Raw genomic sequence first — 21,643 nt, 5'->3', positions numbered from 1 at the left:
ACATAGAAATGAAAAAAATCAATTGAATTGATCATTCTAATCAATGTCTAAAAATGAAAATGTTTTGTCATAGGCTAAAGAAAATGACCACCTTCTAACAAAATTACGAGCCCTGAAAACTTTCAAAAGTATTTCATTTTGAGGATGTAAATGCAAGAACCACCAAGAACAATAAGCTGGAACCTCTTAGAAACGTATTTGAAAACTGAATCAGTATTTCCAAAATAGGTATGTTCCAGGATCATTCATGCAGAATTACTTGCATTCAACGAAAATCACCCATTATGAAAATTAGTATCTTCATACCAGAAACACATGCAAGAAACATTTGAGTTTGTTAAATTCTTGCTAATTTCCAATGCAGTTTTTAAAACAGGCTTTGATTTATATATTTCTAAATTATTTGTAGTATCACTTAAAAATATATTTTAAAACAGTCCATTGGGGTCAAATGGTAACTGTTGCTGACGACTGTTCTTCCTGGTATAGCAATGGCTAATAAAACGTAGATTTTGTTAAATGCTGTAAGATAGAAAGTGTTATGTCTTTTCCAAAAATGACATAATTAAAAACAAAACAAAACAGAACAATGACACAATCACAATTACTGAGAGCGAGAGGGATGACTTTGTAAAGGAGTTGGCCTGGCTGCAACATAGTACTTAAAAGTTATTTTAAAATGAGTAAGGTTTAGGCTGACTCTGAGAGCCCTGCCTCCGAGTCAGCCCTGCTCCGCAAGGAGCAGTACCATTTAAGAAAATATTCCGTCTAAAATAAATAAATACATTAGAATAAAAATAAAAATGAGTAAGGTTTAAATAGATGCAGAGATGGGAAAGAAAATATGCCAGGCAAATAAATGGCCTGAGTATAACACCGAAGTAGAAAAGTAGAGGACATGTTTAGGAAGGCAAGTTGGCTGGCTTGGAAAAGAAAATGGAAATGAAGACTACTGAGCAGAATATTAAATATATTTTACAATGTAATATTTTTAAAACTTTCATCTTACTGTAGAAAAAAAAAACCCTAAGTTTCAAAGTTTATGTACACATTGTTCATGACCTCAAATCTAATAAAAAAGGTAATCCAGGATTTCAGCCTGTAACTCAGATGGTGGTCCATGATAAAACCACCTAATCTCTCTGGGTTTCCTCATCTATAAGTAAGCTTCATACTTCAAGAATTCATTTTTGAAGATGAACATAATTTCCACTTACTTCATTTGGTTGCTGTTGGTCTTAAATGAGATACATATTTTAAAATGTTTTGTTAATTATAAAGCTCCATATATAAATGGTAGGTGAAATTTCTCCACTAGTGTTAAGACAATTCATGGTAGATGAATCGAAGCCCTCATGAACTGGGGGGTGGGGGTGGGGGGAGCGAGAGCAAAAATAAATAGCAGAAGAAGCTTAAAATATTTTTCTCTTTACAAGAATGCTAAAGAGATCAAACTAAATAGCCCAATAATGATACAATATATATATCTTATGAATGCTCTATAATTAATTTCTATTTTCCATTCCTTTTATACTGGAATTTTCTTGACCATCTCCTACTGTTCCATTTTGATTAGATATTAGTAAATTAATTTGCTTTGTTGCAGATGCCATGCATTTCTTCCTGTATGTAGTTCACTGTCTAAATATTTAATATTTTTCTGCTTCACCCCTTGGAGTCCCTACAAATCAAATTGCAGGGTAACTTAGTTCATATAAATTCTATCAGAAAATCTGCAGATAAAGGAAATGATAAAGTAGACTATCTTTGTGTAGTACAGTTTTAAGTACTGGGAATTTGCTGACTATTCCTATATTCTAGGGACTGTTCTTTCATCTGGTTTTCAAAATATTAAATTGGTTTTCTTTCTACCTTACTGATATAATTTTCCTATCTTGTTCTCAGTACCTTTCTAGAGTCACCAAGATCTATACTTGTATTTGTCTACCAACTCCCTTTTGAAAAATTAATCAACTTCCTATATACAAACTACTTTCTTTACTCTGATCACTCACAAATTATTCCCACTTTTATGTTTTCTTGTAATCTCAAACTCAACTCATCTCTTCAAGGTCATTTTGACCCAACCCTAGTTTCCAAATCTCTTCCAATAAGTTCTACATTTATCATTGCATTCACAGTGTTTACTGGTATAATACCTGGTTGGCTCAAAGAAATGGAAAAAGCACTATTGAAAAAGTCACTATATTTTGGGCTTTAAAACATCATGCTTACTGGAAGTCAACTCTCCTAAACCCATGAAGTCATCTCAGCTTCCTGTCTATTTGGGAGTAGATTCCTGATCTCTGGCCTTCATGCCATGTCACAGATCGGTCACTGTAACTGATACTCCAGGTGCATCTATCAGTCTGCTCATACCACTCAGTCACCAACCACTGTGACCCTATTTATATTACTGTGGATAATATAAATGAAACGAACAAACAAAAAATTAATTATAGGTCAAGCACAGTGGCTCACTCTTATAATCTCAACAACTTTGGGAGGCAGAGGTGGGCAGATCGCTTGAGCCCAGTAGGTTGAGGCTGCAGTGAGCCATGATCACACCACTGCACTCCAGCCTGGGCAAAAAGGCAAGACCCTATCTCAACAAAGAAACAAACAAACAAAAAAATGAATTAGCAAATCAGTCACCTTCACCTTGTATTATTAAAAAATAGAGTAAAAGGCTGGGCACGGTGGCTCACGCCTGTAATCCCAGCACTTTGGGAGGCCAAGGCAGGCGGATCACCTGAGGTTGGGAGTTCAAGACCAGCCTGACCAACATGGAGAAGCCCTGTCTCTACTAAAAATACAAAATTAGCCAGCCGTGGTGGTGCATGTCTGCAATCTCAGCTACTCAGGAGGCTGAGGCAGGAGAATCGCTTGAACCTGGGAGGCGGAGGTTGTGGTGAGTTGAGATTGCACCATTGCACTCCAGCCTGGGCAACAAGAGCCAAACTCCATCTTAAAAAAAAAAAATACAGTAACATGAGAATAAAGAAAATGAAAAGGGAAAATATTGTAAGATGCTGGAATGTAAGGATGAAAAAAGAATATTTAGTACTAAAGGGCAGCATCATTAAAGTGGAAGAAATGCAAAATGGCTCGTGTCAAATGCAATAAAAACATGAATTCCTATTTGCCATACTTTTTGGGCCAAATAGTATTGTCATACATTTTAGTAATATTTCAGAGTATACAGGCACCCACTGAGCTATAATGTAACTCTATGGCAGAAGCTTCATCTTCTGGGCAAAACTACTGCACAGTTCAATTTCCCTTTATCTAATCAATTTTTTGTCAAATCTTACTAAGCTTCACTTACCACTATAAGGATTTTTCAATAAAATAGTAATGGAAAAACTACAAGTTAACCACATGTGGATGTGCATCTCTGGAGACACAGCGAGTCTGAAACTTGAAGAGATGCTAAGGTTGAAGTCACAGACTTGGGAGACATCACTGAAAGAACAGACAGTAGCTAAAGCTCAGAGGTCACCTAGCAAAATGTGAAGAGTGAAACAAGAACTGCAGCCAAAGCTTTCAGGAAATCCACTATTTAGTAACTTTCAGGTGGAGGAACCAGTTAGGCATTCTAAGAAGGAACAGCCAGAAAAGTAGAAGGAAGACAAGAAAAGAGATACTTCTCCCTAGTTTAAAAAAAAAATACATATATATATACACACACACAACATACAGTTTCGCATTCAAGAAAGGGGCTAATAGATCAAACAAGATGAGGTATTAAAATAGACTGCTGGATTTAGCAAGTAGGAGATAGTAAGAGGCCACAGATAGAACATAAAACGAATACAAAAGAATTAAGGAACTAAAATTAAACCATAGCGCCAGTATCAAACTTCCTCAAAGTCTGACAAGCATATCTTAGGAAACAGATCTTCCTAGGGGACTCATTTCCTCAGAAAAGCAGCCCTTTCCAAAGCCATGTACTATATATTCTTTTGAAAATCACCAGAGTCCAATAGAAAAACAGACAATGGACATGAACAGGCAATTCACAAAAAGAGAAAGAAAAATGGCACAAATACCTTTAAAATACCCACAGGAGCAAAAGTGCAAATTTTAAAAAGCAACAACCATACATTAAAATGACATTATATATAACATAATTACATTACATACAAAAATACACTTCATTTCCTTCAAAGTAGCATATAAAATTCTGAACAACCATACCACTGAAAAACAACTAAAAATGCTGGAAAAATATTCTAAAGCATCCTTTGAACTGCTTTGCTGATGGCACTGAAAAGTCAGTGATGCTTAGAAGCCAAAAACAAAGTGAAAGCAGAAAACTAGGGAGGTAAGTGGAGCACTGAAATAGCCTCTCATTCTGGAGACATCTACAGAACACTAGCAACAATCTGAAGCTTTCACCTTGTAAACTGGATGATGCAGCAGAGGAGTTAGAAAACAAAGCCTAAGATCTGTCCAGAATTAGGAGTCTACCAGGAGATCCTGTCCCACAGAAAGCTGGAAACCCTGCCCAAAATTATACTCAGAATGTAAAGATCAATGAAAAGTAGTTACCTCAAAGAAGGGAAAAGGCAAGATAACTTTTCTGCTCCCAACTATGTGGTGGGAGGAAGAGAAAACGATCTCCCCCTTGAGAACTGATATCTCAAGCCAGATGCTATATGGTGTTGCAGCTCATGTGGGGCTACAACTCAAGCTGAGAATTTCTTTTTAAATGGTTCCCAGTTGGTACAAGTACCTCTAGGAACATGATAAAATAAACACATACCCTCCTCAGAGAAAATGCACTGTCAAGCCAGGAGTCAAAAAATTCCTGTAGACAAAAGTTCAAGAAATATGAATTTCTGGTTAAAAAAAGCATAAAAGACAAAATAATTAAATAAATAAGGGACCATGAGCTACATACAGCCAATAGAATTAGATCCAAAATGTTCAGATATTGAATTGCTCAGATTCAGACTATAAAATAAGTATGTTTTAACTTGTTTAAAGCAACACTTCTTAACACTACTAGGTCAATATTTCCTTTTCATACTAAGTATTTTTGTAATGCCCCTATTCTTATACTGAAATAAACTTAAAGTAATGTAATCTCTATATACATATAATTTAAACTATCTATATTCCTTAACCATAATATATAGAAAAAAGTAATTTATAGTAAACTAATACATACTTCAATTTTAAAACATAGTGGTAAAACTACACAATAATACAATAAAATATCAATGCTTGTACTTGTCTATGATAAATAAATTGGCTTTAAGCCATTCCATACAAGTAAAAGAAAATGAAAGAAGAGGTACACGGGGATACTAAGATAAAAATTATACTGAGTAATATACATATACAGAAAGAGGAAGAAAAATCACCTTGATTGAAGCAGCATAACATGTCAAGGCAAATTAAACACTCAACACTGCAAAAATGAGAAATACAACACTCTTCAAATGAGCTGCATGTTAGGTATAAGTGTAGGAGCCAAATAATTTCCTATGCTGTCAGATGGCAGATGATAGTGATGATGTGTAGCAGAAAACATGCCACATATATTTTAATTCAACCTCAGGCTGAGACATAAATTCAGTGTCACGTATATAAAAAGACCTTAGAGACCAGATCCTTTAATAGGTGATGGGGAATAGCTGATGGATTGGAAAACAAAAACTAATACAAGAGGTTATAAAGAAATTATCTCTGGAAATGGTACCACAGTTAGGCTGTAAAACAACATGCAACCCCAAAATAAATTTCTACATGTAATTTTTATAGTATAGATATTTTATCTCTGCATTACAAAAAAAGTTATGAATACTGTATATAGGTTCAGTGGGCTTCTGAATATGATAGACTTATTAGACTTACTCTTCTGTGGTCTACAGCTATAACAATGGGAAAGATATAAGACGCAACTGTTTATTGTCACTGGATAGGACAATAAGTAGTAAAAAACTGTAGTGCTTGATAGAAGGGAAACACTCAAAGTAAGCCCAGATGTTTGCCCCAGCTTTCTGCCTGGGTAGACTTTTGGGACTAAGGGGCAAGAAGACAATGAAACACAAGCACAGCAAGATCTCAGTGAGCCATAAAGGCATAAATTTCAGCTCAGAGTTTCTAAAGCAGTTGGAATTCTTGGGACAGGATACTGGAGAGAAGAGATCTGTGCAAATCCTGTACCTTTCCCTCCTTATTCGTAATTAAGGGCCAGGTTGCATGTGTGCAGCACAGGTTGAGACCCTTCAAAACACAGCAGCAGACTTTGTTGTTTGGCAGAGAGATAAGCAAAAATATCCAAGGCCACAAAATGCTGGGAGATACTGGAGTTCTGGCCTGGCCAGAAGTCAAGAAACCACAATGGATTTCAAATCGAGAAACACAGGCATTTCACTTGAGATCCTAGTAAACTCATGCCTTAGGAATAAGGATCATACTCTATGTACCCTAGGACTGCATCCTAGGAGTAAGCAAAACATGAAAATAGATCTACCATAATCTAAAATAAAAACAAAATTGGCAAAAGCAAAAACTGTCTACCAGAACAAAAGTCAACATCTTGTAGAGAAAACAAATGACCCGGACTCCCTACAATCTATCAGCCCAATATTCTACATACAATAAAAAAATTACTACGCATGAAAAGAAGCAGGAAAAAGTGACCCATATTTAAGGAAAAAAGTAGTCAAGATTTTAAAAAGACCCAAATGTTGGAAATAGCAGGAAATAACTCAAAATCGCTATCATAAATATGTTCAACAACTTAAAAGAAAAGATGGACATAATGAATGAACAAATGAGGAATAGCGGTAGAAAAAAATAAAAACAGAGGCTGGGCACAGTGGCTCATGCTTGTAATCCCAGCACCTTGGGAGGCCAAGGTGGAAGGACTGCTTGAGCCCAGGAGTTCAGACCAGCCTGGGCAACATGGCAAAATCCAGTCTCTACCCAAAAAAAAAAAAAAAAAAAAAAAGCCAGGCATGGTGGCGTGCACATACTCAGGAGGCTGAGATGGGAGGACTGCTTGAACCTGGGAGGTTGAGGCTGCAGTGAGCCATGATCATGCCACTGCACTCCGGCCTGGGCTGGAAGGAAGACCCTGTCTGAAGGACGGAGGGAAGGAAGAAAGACAGACTATTAAAACAACAACAACAACCAGGAATATTAGAACTGAAAACTACAATATCTAAAATGAAAATATTCATGGATTGAATAACAGTAACTTAGAAACTGAAGAAAAATTTAGCGAACTTAAAAAGCAGATTATAAGGAAATAGCACAAACTGAATCAAAGAAAATAAAGAAATATGAATATAATAAATATGAAGATATTTTTGCTTATCTCTCGCCAGACAACAAAGCCTGCTGCTGTGCTTTGAAGGGCCTCAACCTGTGCACATGCAACCTGGCCCTTAATCAAGACTAAGGAGGGAGAGGTACAGGAGTTCTCCTTTGCACAGATCTCTTCTCTCCAGTATCCTGTCCCATGAATTCCAACTGCTTTAGAAACCCTGAGTTCAATTTTACAGTTCTAAATATGAATCTATTCATATTTTACAGTTCTTTATTTTCTTTTTAAGATACTGTTATTCATAGTGACACGAGGGACAATATGAAATGGTCTGATATATACATACATGTAATTAGAATCTCAGATGAAGAAGAGAGAACGAAACAGAATAAAAAACACACGAAGAAATGATGGCCAAAAATTTCCCCAGTTTTATGAAAAACATTGTGGATCAACAAACCCAAAAAGCTCAGAGAACCCGAAACACAATAAATACAAATAAATCCCCCAAAATCCCACACTTTGGTGCATCATAATTCAGCTACTTAAAGCCCAAATAAAGGAATAAGAAAAAAGATACATTTTACACTATGGAACAAATAAATGAGTTATAGATAACATCCTCTCAGAAATAATGAAGACCAGTTGACAAGTAGTTTAAAAAAAACCCTTTCAATTGAGAATTCTAAATCTATTAAAAATACCTTTTAAAAATTAGGTCAAAATAAAGATATCTGAGTGAATTTTTGGGCAGCAGCAAGAAGCAATGCTAAAAAAAAAAAAAAAAAAGTTGTTCAGGTTCAAGAAAAATGTAACCACATGGAAACTCACTGGCTTGCACCCCGGGTGTGTGTTTCCCCCATGGGAGGCACCCTAAAGTGGCAAGAAGTCCCCTGGGGCACGGGGACAGGACAAAAGGTGATGAATGTCCCTCCATTCCTCAGAGTTCCTAGGACTAAGTTGATTGCTTTCCAGGTTTCAGGTTGTCACTCTCCCACTCCCTCCACAGAATTAGTCAGTCCCATTCCGGTACCTATAATTTCACCTTTATTTTCATTATCCCCTAATGTCTCCAAGACATTTTGTCCATAAGAGCAAGGTGAAATGGGGATAAAGATAGATCTACAGAAAGTAATAAATAAAACTAGAAATGAGAGATGTGTACAGGAAACACTATTTAAAGCAAAAGTAATAACACTGAATTGTGGGACTTATAAATTATGTCAAAATAAAAAATGTATGACATAATAGCACAGAGAATGACACCAGGGTGGTGGTGAATGGAATTAAATTTTGGTAGCATTGTTACATTTTATAGCAAATGAAACAGTATTAACCAAAAAGATGGCAGAAAACAAATACAAACAAAACCAAATGAGAAAAACAGAAAACTGAGAGCAAAATGGCAGACCTGCATCTAACCATATCAATAATTACATTAAGTACAAATGGTCTCAAATCCCAATTAAAAGGCAGAGATCATCAGGTTTGATTTTAAAAAACACACACTAATTACATCTTGACTGCAGGAGACATATTTTAAATATAAGTCACAGATATGTTGAAATCAAAAGGAAACAAACAAACAGTAGGCCGGGTGCAGTGTCTCATGCCTGTAATCCCAGTACTTTGGGAGGCCGAGGCAGGTGGATCACCTGAGATCAGGTGTTTGAGACCAGTGTGGCCAACATGGTGAAACCCTGTCTCTACTAAAAATACAGAAATTAGCTGGGCGTGGTGGCAGGTGCCTGTAATCCCAGCCTGTAATCCTGAATATGGTAGGCTGAGGCAGGAGAATTACTTGAACCCGGGAGGCTGAGGTTGCAGTGAGCTGAGATTGTGCCATTGCACTCCAGCCTGGGCTACAAGAGTGAAACACCATCTCAAAATACACACACACACACACACACACACACACACACACACACACACGCACCCACACACACACCGTACAAACAACCATAAAAAAGTTGGTGTGGCTATATCACTGTCAGACAAAGGATACTTCAAAGTAATAGATATTACAAGGGAGGTGGGACATTTCAGAAACATAAAGGGTCAATTCATCAGGAAGACATAATATGCCCAATATGAAAGCAACGAATCTGCTGTTAATGTGGTTTCAAAGCACATGAAGCAAACAATGTTAGCACTCAAAGAAGAAATAGAGAAATCCACAATCAGTTGAAATTTAACATTCCTTTCCAGTAACAAGTAAGTTTATGAGCACGTGCACACACACACACACACACACACACACACACACACCATAAGACATAGATTTGGGCTACACTATCGACCACCATTATCTAATTAACACTATAGAACCATGCACTCAACATCTGCTGAATATTCATTCTTTTCAGGTGCACATGAGCCACTGTCTAGGATAGAACATATCTTGGGACAAAAAAAGTCAATAAATTTCACAAAGTGGAAATCTTACAGAATATGTTTTCTGACCACAACAGAATTAAGTTAGAAATAAATAAGACATATAGAAATTCCAAAATATTAATAATACATTTTTAAATAACACTTAGATCAAAGAAATCACAAGGAAAATAAAAATGAAAAAATAAATTAAGATTTGTGAAATGCAGCTAAAGCAGTATTTAGAGGAAAATTTAAAACTTTATCTGTTTATGTTAGAAAAGAAGGTTTAAAAATCAATGGTCTAAGTTTTTACCTAAAGAAGCCACAAAAAGAGAAAAATAAATCAAAAGTAAATAAAGTAAATTAAGTAATTAAGAGCAGAAACCAATGAAATAGAAAACAATATAAAAAAATTAACAAAGCCAAAAATTGGCTAGAAAGGATTTTTAAAAAATGAATAAACTCCTAGTTAGAATGATCAAGAAACAAGAGAGAAGAAATCAATAGCCATTATCAGCAATGAAAAAAGGGAATATTGGTACGTATCTTGTAGTCATTAAGAGGACATAAAGGAATATAATAAACAATTTTATGCCAAAGCATTCCACAGCTTACATAAAAAGGACTCATTCCTTAAAGAAACAAAACATAAGAAAATTGATCTTCAATGAAGCAGTACTGGAAAGCAGGGCCTAATAGGAAGTATTTGGGTCATGGGGGCACTGTCCTTATGAATGGATTAATGTTATTATCCTGGAAATGGGCTCATTATTACAGGAATGGGTTCCTTGTAAAAGGACAAGTTTAGTATCCTTTCCTCCCTTTGCTCTCCCACCATGACACATCAAGAGGGCACTTGCCAGATGCCTGCCCCTTGATCTTGGACTTCCCAGCCTACAAAACTGTGGGCCAATAAAAATTTTTTTCATCATAAATTACCTAATCGGTGGTATTCTTTCATAGTAGCACAAAATAGACTAAGACACCATCTCAGCAAGAATAAAATCAAACTTCATAAACCATGGTCTACATGACCCTGCCAATTTCTCAGCCCTAATCTTGGACCTCTCTTCTCATCAATCAATTCACTCATACTGGCTGGCCTGCCACTCCTCAAACATGCTCAATTCATTAATGCCTCGGAATCTTTGCACAGGTTTTCCTTTTGAATAAAAATCACTTCCCCCAGATCTTTACAAGGCTTGTTCCCTTACGTCATTCATGTCTCTGCTCAGATGTCATCTCTTCAGGCATTTCCTGATTACTTAATCTAAAACAGTCCAACTATTACTCTGTCCCCTTACACTGCTATAATTTTCTTCACAGCATTTATCACTACCTGACGTCACATTATATACCTTTATTAATAAGTCTGTTTTTGCTTATTTGCCTCACATTCTAAAATCTGTGCTCCAGGACGTCAAGACCCTGGTATGTTCCATTCTCTGCTCCATGTTCAGTGCCTAGAACAGTACCTGGTCCATAGCAGGTACTCAACAAAAATTGGTAAAATGAAAGAATTTACAGATGAGAAACTGAGATAGAGGGAAAGATAACTGCACAGGATTACAACTACTTCAATAAATATTTACTAAGTAGTTACTTTGTACCCATGACACAATAGTAAATAAGGCAGATCAGGTCCTTGTTCTCATGGAGATTACACTTAAAAGAACTCAGAGTATAGGTCTTTCTATTGCAGAGATTTATTTGAAACTTAAAAAAAAAAAATCCCTGGAGAAGGAAAGAATGTAGTATACAACATTCCTCAGCAATTCAATTACAACCAGTTGTCGTGGCTCTTTCTTTTTTTTCCTTTTTTTTTTTTTCAGACGGAGTCTCGCTCTGTCGCCCAGGCTGGAGTGCAATGGCGCAATCTCAGCTCACTGCAACCTCCACCTCCCAGGTTCAAGTGACTCTCCTGCCTCACCCTCCTGAGTAGCTGGGATTACAGGTGCACGCCACCGCGCCTGGCTAATTTTTGTATTTTTAGTAGAGATAGGGTTTCATCATGTTGGCCAGGCTGGTCTCAATCTCCTGACATCATGATCCACCCGACTCGGCCTCCCAAAGTGCTGGGATTACAGGCATGAGCCACTGTGCCCAGCCCGCAGCTTTTTCTTTTACTCATTATTAACTACATTTTTTTTCTTTTAGATATATTTACTTATTAGTCTACATGAATCCTATATACCATTTCTTTTCTTTCTTTTGTTTTTTAATCTAAGGTCTTGCTTCGTTGTCTAGGCTGGTCTCAAACTCCTGGTCTCAAGCGATCCTCCCACCTTAGCTTCCCAAAGTGCTGGGATTACAGCCATAAGCCACCACTGCTAGCCCTATATATGTTTTAAAGCATCATTTGTAAAACACAGTCTTACATATTTTATATCGTGTCTTGAACTTCCTAATAAAACCAAGTACCAAAATCAACATTTCTCAGAGATTTTGGTGATCTCTGTCTAAAAGAAAAAAAAATTTTAAGAAAATTTATGAGGCCATTCATTGTCCTGATAATATAAAAATATACAGTGATGTAAAACATTGTAAAATAACAAAGGGAAGCCCATCAGACTAACAGCAGATCCCTCAGCAGAAACTCTACAAGCCAGAAGAGAGTGGGGGCCAATGTTCAACATTCTTAAAGAAAAGAATTTTCAACCCAGAATTTCATATGCAGCCAAACTAAGCTTCATAAGTGAAGGAGAAATAAAATACTTTACAGAGAAGCAAATGCTGAGAGATTTTGTCACCACCAGGCCTGCCCTGAAAGAGCTCCTGAAGGAAGCACCAAACATGGAAAGGAACAACCAGTACCAGCCACTGCAAAAACATGCCAAATTGTAAAGACCATTGATGCTAGGAAGAAACTGCATCAACTAATGAGCAAAATAACCAGCTAACATCATAATGACAGGATCAAATCCACACATAACAATATTAACCTTAAATGTAAATGGGCTAAATGCTCCAATTAAAAGACACAGACTGGCAAATTGGATAAAAAGTCAAGACCCATCAGTGTGCTGTATTCAGGAAACCCATCTCACGTGCAGAGACACACATAGGCTCAAAATAAAGGGAAGGAGGAAGATCTACCAACCAAATGGAAAACACAAAAAGGCAGAGGTTGCAATCCTGTCTCTGATAAAACAGACTTTAAACCAACAAAGATCAAAAGAGACAAAGAAGGCCATTACATAATGGTAAAGGGATCAATTCAACAAGAAGAGCTAACTATCCTAAACATATACGCACCCAATACAGGAGCACCCAGATTCATAAAGCAAGTCCTTAGAGAGCTACAAAGAGACTTAGACTCCCACACAATAATAATGGGAGACTTTAACACCCCACTATCAACATTAGACAGATCAATGAGACAGAAAGTTAACAAGGATATCCAGGAATTGAACTCAGCTCTGGACCAAGTGGACCTAATAGACATCTACAGAACTCTCCACCCCAAATCAACAGAATATACATTCTTCTCAGCACCACATCACACTTATTCCAAAATTGACCACACACTTGGAAGTAAAGCACTCCTCAGCAAATGTAAAAGAACAGAAATTATAACAAACTGTCTCTCAGACCACAGTGCAATCAAACTAGAACTCAGGATTAACAAACTCACTCAAAACCGCTCAACTACATGGAAACTGAATAACCTGCTCCTGAACGACTACTGGGTACATACCGAAATGAAGGCAGAAATAAAGATGTTCTTTGAAACCAATGAGAACAAAGACACGACAAACCAGAATCTCTGGGACACATTTAAAGCAGTGTGTAGAGGGAAATTTATAGCACTAAATGCCCACAAGAGAAAGCAGGAAAGATCTAAAATTGACACTCTAACATCACAAAAGACCTAGAGAAGCAAGAGCAAACAGATTCAAAAGCTAGCAGAAGGCAAGAAATAACTAAGATCAGAGCAGAACTGAAGGAAACAGAGACACAAAAAACCCTTCAAAAAATCAATGAATCCAGGAGCTTGTTTTTTGAAAAGACCAACAAAATTGATAGACTGCAAGCAAGACTAATAAAGAAGAAAAGAGAGAAGAATCAAATAGACGCAATAAAAAATGATAAAGGGGATATCACCACCGATCCCACAGAAATACAAACTACCATCAGAGAAGACTACACCCACCTCTTTGCAAATAAACTAGAAAATCTAGAAGAAATGGATAAATTCCTCAACACATACACCCTCCCAAGACTAAACCAGGAAGAAGTTGAATCCCTGAATAGACCAATAACAGGATCTGAGATTGAGGCAATAATTAATAGCCCACCAACCAAAAAAAGTCCAGGAGCAGATGGATTCACAGCTGAATTCTACCAGAGGTACAAGGAGGAGCTGGTACCATTCCTTCTGAAACTATTCCAATCAATAGAAAAAGAGGGAATCCTCCCTAACTCATTTTATGAGGCCGGCATCATCCTGATACCAAAGCCTGACAGAGACACAACAAAAAAAGAGAATTTTAGACCAATATGCCTGATGAACATCGATGTAAAAATCCTCAAGAAAATACTGGCAAACCGAATCCAACAGCACATCAAAAACCTTATCCACCATGATCAAATGGGCTTCATCCCTGGGATGCAAGGCTGGTTCAACATATGCAAATCAATAAACGTAATCCAGCATATAAACAGAACCAAAGACAAAAACCACATGATTATCTCAATAGATGCAGAAAAGGCCTTTGACGAAATTCAACAGCACTTCATGCTAAAAACTATCAATAAATTAGGTATTGATGGGACGTATCTCAAAATAATAAGAGCTATTTATGACAAACCCACAGCCAATATCATACTGCATGGACAAAAACTGGAAGCATTCCCTTTGAAAACTGGCACAAGACAGGGATGCCCTCTCTTACCACTCCTATTCAACACAGTGTTGGAAGTTCTGGCCAGGGCAATCAGGCAGGAGAAAGAAATAAAGGGTATTCAATTAGGAAAAGAGGAAGTTAAATTGTCCCTGTTTGCAGATGACATGATTGTATATTTAGAAAACCACATCGTCTCAGCCCAAAATCTCCTTAAGCCGATAAGCAACTTCGGCAAAGTCTCAGGATACAAAACCAATGGGCAAAAATCACAAGCATTCTTATACACCAATAACAGACAAACAGAGAGCCAAATCATGAGTGAACTCCCACTCACAATTGCTTCAAAGAGAATAAAATACCTAGGAATACAACTAACAAGGGATGTGAAGGACCTCTTCAAGGAGAACTACAAACCACTGCTCAAAGAAATAAAAGAGGACACAAACAAATGGAAGAACATTCCATGCTCATGGATAGGAAGAATCAATATCGTGAAAATGGCCATACTGCCCAAGGTAATTTATAGATTCAATGCCATCCCCATCAAGCTACCAATGACTTTCTTCACAGAATTGGAAAAAACTCCTTTAAAGTTCATATGGAACCAAAAAAGGGCCCTCATTGCCAAGACAATCCTAAGCCAAAAGAACAAAGCTGGAGGCATCATGCTGCCTGACTTCAAACTATACTACAAGGCTATAGTAATCAAAACAGCATGCTACTGGTACCAAAACAGAGATATAGACCAATGGAACAGAACAGAGCCCTCAGAAATAATACCACACATCTACAACCATCTGATCTTTGACAAACCTGACAAAAACAAGAAATGGGGAAAGGATTCCCTATTTAATAAATGGTGCTGGGAAAACTGGCTAGCCATATGCAGAAAGCTGAAACTGGATCCCTTCCTTACACCTTATACAAAAATTAATTCAAGATGAATTAAAGACTTAAATGTTAGGCCTAAAACCATAAAAACCCTAGGTAATACCATTCAGGACATAGGCATGGGCAAGAACTTCCTGTCTAAAACACCAAATGCAATGGCAACAAAAGCCAACATTGACAAATGGGAACTAATTAAACTAAAGAGCTTCTGCACAGCAAAAGAAACTACCATCAGAGTGAACAGGCAACCTACAGAATGGGAGAAAATTTTTGCAATCTGCTCATCTGACAAAGGGCTAATATCCAGAATCTACAAAGAACTCAAACAAATTTACAAGAAAAAAACAAACAACCCCACCAACAAGTGGGCGAAGGAGATCAACAGACACTTCTCAAAAGAAGACATTTATGCAGCCAACAGACACATGAAAAAATGCTCATCATCACTGGCCATCAGAGAAATGCAAATCAAAACCACAATGAGATACCATCTCACACCAGTTAGAATGGTGATCATTAAAAAGTCAGGAAACCACAGGTGCTGTAGAGGATGTGGAGAAATAGGAACACTTTTACACTGTTGGTGGGACTGTAAACTAGTTCAACCATTGTGGAAGTCAGTGTGGCGATTCCTCAGGGATCTAGAACTAGAAATACCATTTGACCCAGTGGTCCCATTATTGGGTATATACCCAAAGGATTATAAATCATGCTGCTATAAAGACACATGCATATGTATGTTTACTGTGGCACTATTCACAATAGCAAAGACTTGGAACCAACCCGAATGTCCATCAATGATAGACTGGATTAAGAAAATGTGGCACATATACACCATGGAATACTATGCAGCTATAAAAAAGGATGAGTTCATGTCCTTTGTAGGGACATGGATGAAGCTGGAAACCATCATTCTCAGCAAACTATCGCAAGGACAAAAAACCAAACACTGCATGTTCTCACTCATAGGTGGGAATTGAACAATGAGAACACTTGGACACAAGAAGGGGAACATCACACACTGGGGCCTGTCATGGGGTGGAGGGAGGGGGGAGGGATAGCATTAGGAGATATACCTAATGTAAATGTCTAGTTAATGGGTGCAGCACACCAACATGGCGCATGTATACATATGTAACAAACCTGCACGTTGTGCACATGTACCCTAGAACTTAAAGTATAATAATAAAAAAAGAAATTAAAAAATTGTAAAATCATTTAGTATTAGTTACAATTACTAACTATAAAAATATCATATGAAAAAATAGAAAACCATACAGAGATGAAAGAAGATGGGTTTTAGATTTTCAAAAAGGTGTTATTAGATAGCACATTACATACTGATCACTTGGAGAGTCATGGTAAAGTTCACAGTTCTGAGTTCTGGCAAGGTTTTGCTCAGCATCCTACCAACTGGACTTTGAAAAGCAGCCTAACCATGCACTACAGCACAACCAGACTTCCTTCCTAAGGCAAAAAATGAGTAATTGGTTTAGTATTGTCTAAGTGTGTACAGATATGGTTAACTCTTTTAATGTGAAGTGAGTGGGTGCTTGCTTTGCCAGCACATATACTAAAATTGGAACAATACAGAGAAGATTAGTATGGCCCCTATACAAGAATGACATACAGGGCCAAGTATGGTGGCTTACACCTATAATCCCAGCAGTTTGGGAGACTGAGGCGGGTGGATCACTTGAGGTCAGGAGTTCGACACCAGCCTGGTCAACATGGTGAAACCCCGTCTTTACTAAAAATACAAAAATTAGCTGGGCATGGTGGCACATGTCTTTATCCCAGCTACTTGGGAGGCTGAGGCAGGAGAATTGCTTGAACCCGGGAGGCAGAGGTAGCAGTGAGCCAATATCGTGACCCTGCACTCCAGTCTGGGTGACAAGAGTGAGACTCCATCTCAAAAAAAAAAAAAAACCAGAATGACATACAAATTTATGAAGTATTCCATATTAAATAATAATAGTTATTATTATTAAATATAAGATCATTTTCGCTCTCCCTCTCCCTCTCCCTCTCCCTCTCCCTCTCCCTCTCCCTCTCCCTCTCCCTCTCCCTCTCCCCTCTTTCCACGGTCTCCCTCTGATGCCGAGCCGAAGCTGGACGGTACTGCTGCCATCTCAGCTCACTGCAACCTCCCTGCCTGATTCTCCTGCCTCAGCCTGCCGAGTGCCTGCGATTGCAGGCGCGCGCCGCCCCGCCTGACTGGTTTTCGTATTTTTTTGGTGGAGACGGGGTTTCGCTGCGTTGGCCGGGCTGGTCTCCAGCTCCTAACCGCGAGTGATCTGCCAGCCTCGGCCTCCCGAGGTGCCGGGACTGCAGACAGAGTCTGGTTAACTCAGTGCTCAATGGTGCCCAGGCTGGAGTGCAGTGGCGTGATCTCGGCCCGCTACAACCACCTCCCAGCCGCCTGCCTTGGCCTCCCAAAGTGCCGAGATTGCAGCCTCTGCCCGGCTGCCGCCCCGTCTGGGAAGTGAGGAGCGTCTCCGCCTGGCCGCCCATCGTCCGGGATGTGAGGAGCCCCTCTGCCTGGCTGCCCAGTCTGGAAAGTGAGGAGCCCCTCTGCCTGGCTGCCCAGTCTGGAAAGTGAGGAGCCTCTCTGCCCGGCCGCCATCCCATCTAGGAAACAAGGAGCGCCTCTTCCCTGCCGCCATCACATCTGGGAAGTGAGGAGCGGCTCTGCCCGGCCACCCATCATCTGAGATGTGGGGAGCACCTCTGCCCTGCCGCCCCGTCCAGGATGTGAGGAGCGTCTCTGCCCGGCCGCCCCGTCTGAGAAGTGAGGAGACCCTCTGCCTGGCAACCGCCCCGCCCGAGAAGTGAGGAGCCCCTCCGCCCGGCAGCCGCCCCGCCTGAGAAGTGAGGAGCCCCTCCGCCCGGCAGCCACCCCGTCTGGGAAGTGAGGAGCATCTCCGCCCGGCAGCCACCTCGTCCGGGAGGGAGGTGGGGGGGTCAGCCCCCCGCCCGGCCAGCCGCCCCGTCCGGGAGGGAGGTGGGGGGGCCAGCCCGCCGCCCGGCCAGCCGCCCCGTCCGGGAGGGAGGTGGGGGGGCCAGCCCCCCGCCCGGCAAGCCGCCCCGTCCGGCCAGCCGCCCCGTCCGGGAGGGAGGTGGGGGGGTTAGCCCACCGCCCAGCCTGCCGCCCTGTCCAGGAGGGAGGTGGGGGTTCGGACCCCCGCCTGGCCGGCCACCCGGTCCGAGAGGTGAGGGGCGCCTCTGCCCGGCCGCCCCTACTGGGAAGTGAGGAGCCCCTCTGATCGGCCAGCCGCTCCATCCGGGAGGGAGGTGGGGGGGTCAGCCCCCCGCCCGGCCAGCCACCCCGTCCGGAAGGGAGGTGGGGGGGTCAACCCCCCACCCCGCCAGCCGCCCCGTCCGGGAGGGAGGTGGGGGGGTTAGCCCCCCACCTGGCCAGCCGCCCCGTCCGGGAGGTGAGGGGCACCTCTGCCCGGCCGCCCCTACTGGGAAGTGAGGAGCCCCCTCGCCCGGCCAGCCGCCCCGTCCGGGAGGGAGGTGGGGGATTAGCCCCCCACCTGGCCAGCCGCCCCGTCCGGGAGGTGAGGGGCGCCTCTGCCCGGCAGCCCCTACTGGGAAGTGAGGAGCCCCTCTGCCCGGCCAGCCGCTCCGTCCGGGAGGGAGGTGGGGGGGTCAGCCCCCCGCCCGGCCAGCCGCCCCGTCCGGGAGGGAGGTGGGGGGGTCAGCCCCCCGCCCGGCCAGCCGCCCCGTCCAGGAGGGAGGTGGGGGGGTTAGCCCACCGCCCAGCCTGCCGCCCTGTCCAGGAGGGAGGTGGGGGTTCGGCCCCCCGCCTGGCCGGCCACCCGGTCCGAGAGGTGAGGGGCGCCTCTGCCCGGCCGCCCCTACTGGGAAGCGAGGAGCTCCTCTGATCGGCCAGCCGCTCCGTCCGGGAGGGAGGTGGGGGGGTCAACCCCCTGCCCGGCCAGCCGCCCCGTCCGGGAGGGAGGTGGGGGGGTTAGCCCCCCACCTGGCCAGCCGCCCCGTCCGGGAGGTGAGGGGCACCTCTGCCCGGCCGCCCCTACTGGGAAGTGAGGAGCCCCTCTGCCCGGCCAGCCGCTCCGTCCGGGAGGGAGGTGGGGGGGTCAGCCCCCCGCCCGGCCAGCCGCCCTGTCCGGGAGGGAGGTGGGGGGGGGTCAGCCCCCCGCCCGGCCAGCCGCCCCGTCCGGGAGGGAGGTGGGGGGGTCAGCCCCCCGCCCGGCCAGCCGCCCCGTCCGGGAGATGAGGGGCGCCTCTGCCCGGCCGCCCCTACTGGGAAGTGAGGAGCCCCTCAGCCCGGCCAGCCGCCCCGTCCGGGAGGGAGGTGGGGGGGTCAGCCCACCGCCCAGCTTGCCGCCCTGTCCGGGAGGGAGGTGGGGGGTCAGCCCCCCGCCTGGCCAGCCACCCCGTCCGGGAGGGAGGTGGGGGGGTCAGCCCACCGCCCAGCCTGCCGCCCTGTCCGGGAGGGTGGTGGGGGTTCGGCCCCCCGCCTGGCCAGCCGCCCCATCCGGGAGGTGAGGGGCGCCTCTGCCCGGCCGCCCCTACTGGGAAGTGAGGAGCCCCTCTGCCCGGCCACCACCCCGTCTTGGAGGTGTACCCAACAGCTCATTGAGAACGGGTCATGATGACAATGGCGGTTTTGTGGAATGGAAAGGGGGGAAAGGTGGGGAAAAGATTGAGAAATTGGATGGTTGCCGTGTCTGTGTGGAAAGAGGTAGACATGGGAGACTTTTCATTTTGTTCTGTACTAAGAAAAAATTCTTCTGCCTTGGGATCCTGTTGATCTGTGACCCTACCCCCAACCCTGTGCTCTCTGAAACATGTGCTGTATCCACTCAGGGTTGAATGGATTAAGGGCGGTGCAAGATGTGCTTTGTTAAACAGATGCTTGAAGGCAGCATGCTCGTTAAGAGCCATCACCACTCCCTAATCTCAAGTACCCAGGGACACAAACACTGCGGAAGGCCGCAGGGTCCTCTGCCTAGGAAAACCAGAGAACTTTGTTCACTTGCTTATCTGCCGACCTTCCCTCCACTATTGTCCTGTAACCCTGCCAAATCCCCCTCTGCGAGAAACACCCAAGAATGATCAATAAAAAAAAAAAAAAAAAAAAAAGCATCATTTTCAAAAATGAAAGGTGCTCAATTGTTCCCTTTTTCTATACTCTGTAGGTCTCACAACAACAAACTGCAGTCTACAGCTTCCTAAAGTTCAGCATGTTAACCTAACATAAAACACAGCAAGAATCTTGTTGCCTGAACTATTTTAAATTAAAGAGCCAGATCTTTTTAGTGAGGCTATCCTGACAAGACTTGACCTAAACTTTGTTTTTATTGGTCATAACAGTCCAATTATATTATTGGCCAATTTTGTCCAATGGACAAGAAAAAAGCAAAGTTGCCAGGTGCGGTGGCTCACGCCTGTAATCCCAGCACTTTGGGAGGCCAAGGCGGGCGGATCATCTGAGGTCGGGAGTTCGAGACCAGCCTGACCAATATGGAGAAACCCCGTCTCTACCAAAAATACAAAATTAGCTGTGCATGGTGGCCTATGCCTGTAATCCCAGCTACTTGGGAGGCTGAGGCAGGAGAATCACTGGAACCCGGGAGGCAGAGGTTGTATTGAGCCGAGATTGAGCCATTGCACTCCAGCCTGGGTGACAAGAACAAAACTCCGTTTCAAAAACAAAAAAAGGAAGAAAAGAAAAAGAAAAAAGAAAAGTCAACAACACCATTATCTTGTCAAGATCAAGTGGTTTTACTATTGTGGCAGAAGCGAGAAAATTTTGTTTATTAAAAAAAAGAAAAAGCAAGACAAAATGATACTGTGGGGTCAAGTATAACTCCATGGAAATGCCACGTCTGCTCTTCAGTGAAGAAGCTGGTTTAGAGTCTCAAAGAAAACTTTTGACTGTATTTATTTATTGTTGCAAAAAAGATGCTTTTTTATTGCTGCCCTCATTTGTCAACTAATTATTTTTTCTTATAAAATCCAGCCACGGTTACATATAATCCATCCGTATCTTATCAATGATTCCTGTACGTAAAAGTACAAGACAACCTCTAGATGTCTTTTCTTTCTATGAAAGGAGCTGCTATGTACACATGTGCACACACACACAACTGCGAATCAACAATGAGTTTATTGTTCATGGTAGATTAAAATCAAGCTTGCATAAAGGTTGGGCTAAGTGGTCCTGGACTACAGACTCTGGTGCCTTGAATATAACAGTACAATTTGTCAATTA

At 42.1% G+C, this 21,643-nt stretch overlaps 1 protein-coding gene and 1 non-coding gene across 7 annotated transcripts in view; one reads left to right on the top strand and one right to left on the bottom strand.

Moving 5' to 3' along the window:
• LIN28B (lin-28 homolog B) overlaps positions 1–21,643 on the bottom strand; it is a 149,769-nt gene that overhangs the window by 19,843 nt on the left and 108,283 nt on the right. The gene's annotated exons all lie outside the window — the stretch shown is intronic.
• On the top strand, positions 16,949–17,055 carry LOC115935093 (U6 spliceosomal RNA). Its single transcript, XR_004070804.1, has one exon. It is a non-coding gene; the product is annotated as a U6 spliceosomal RNA (small nuclear RNA).

This window comes from Gorilla gorilla, chromosome 5 (genome assembly GCF_029281585.2).
Source record: "Gorilla gorilla gorilla isolate KB3781 chromosome 5, NHGRI_mGorGor1-v2.1_pri, whole genome shotgun sequence".
In the NCBI taxonomy this organism is placed as follows: domain Eukaryota; kingdom Metazoa; phylum Chordata; class Mammalia; order Primates; family Hominidae; genus Gorilla; species Gorilla gorilla.
The sequence above is the reverse complement of the archived record's forward strand: the minus strand, read 5'-3'. Positions and strand labels throughout refer to the sequence as shown.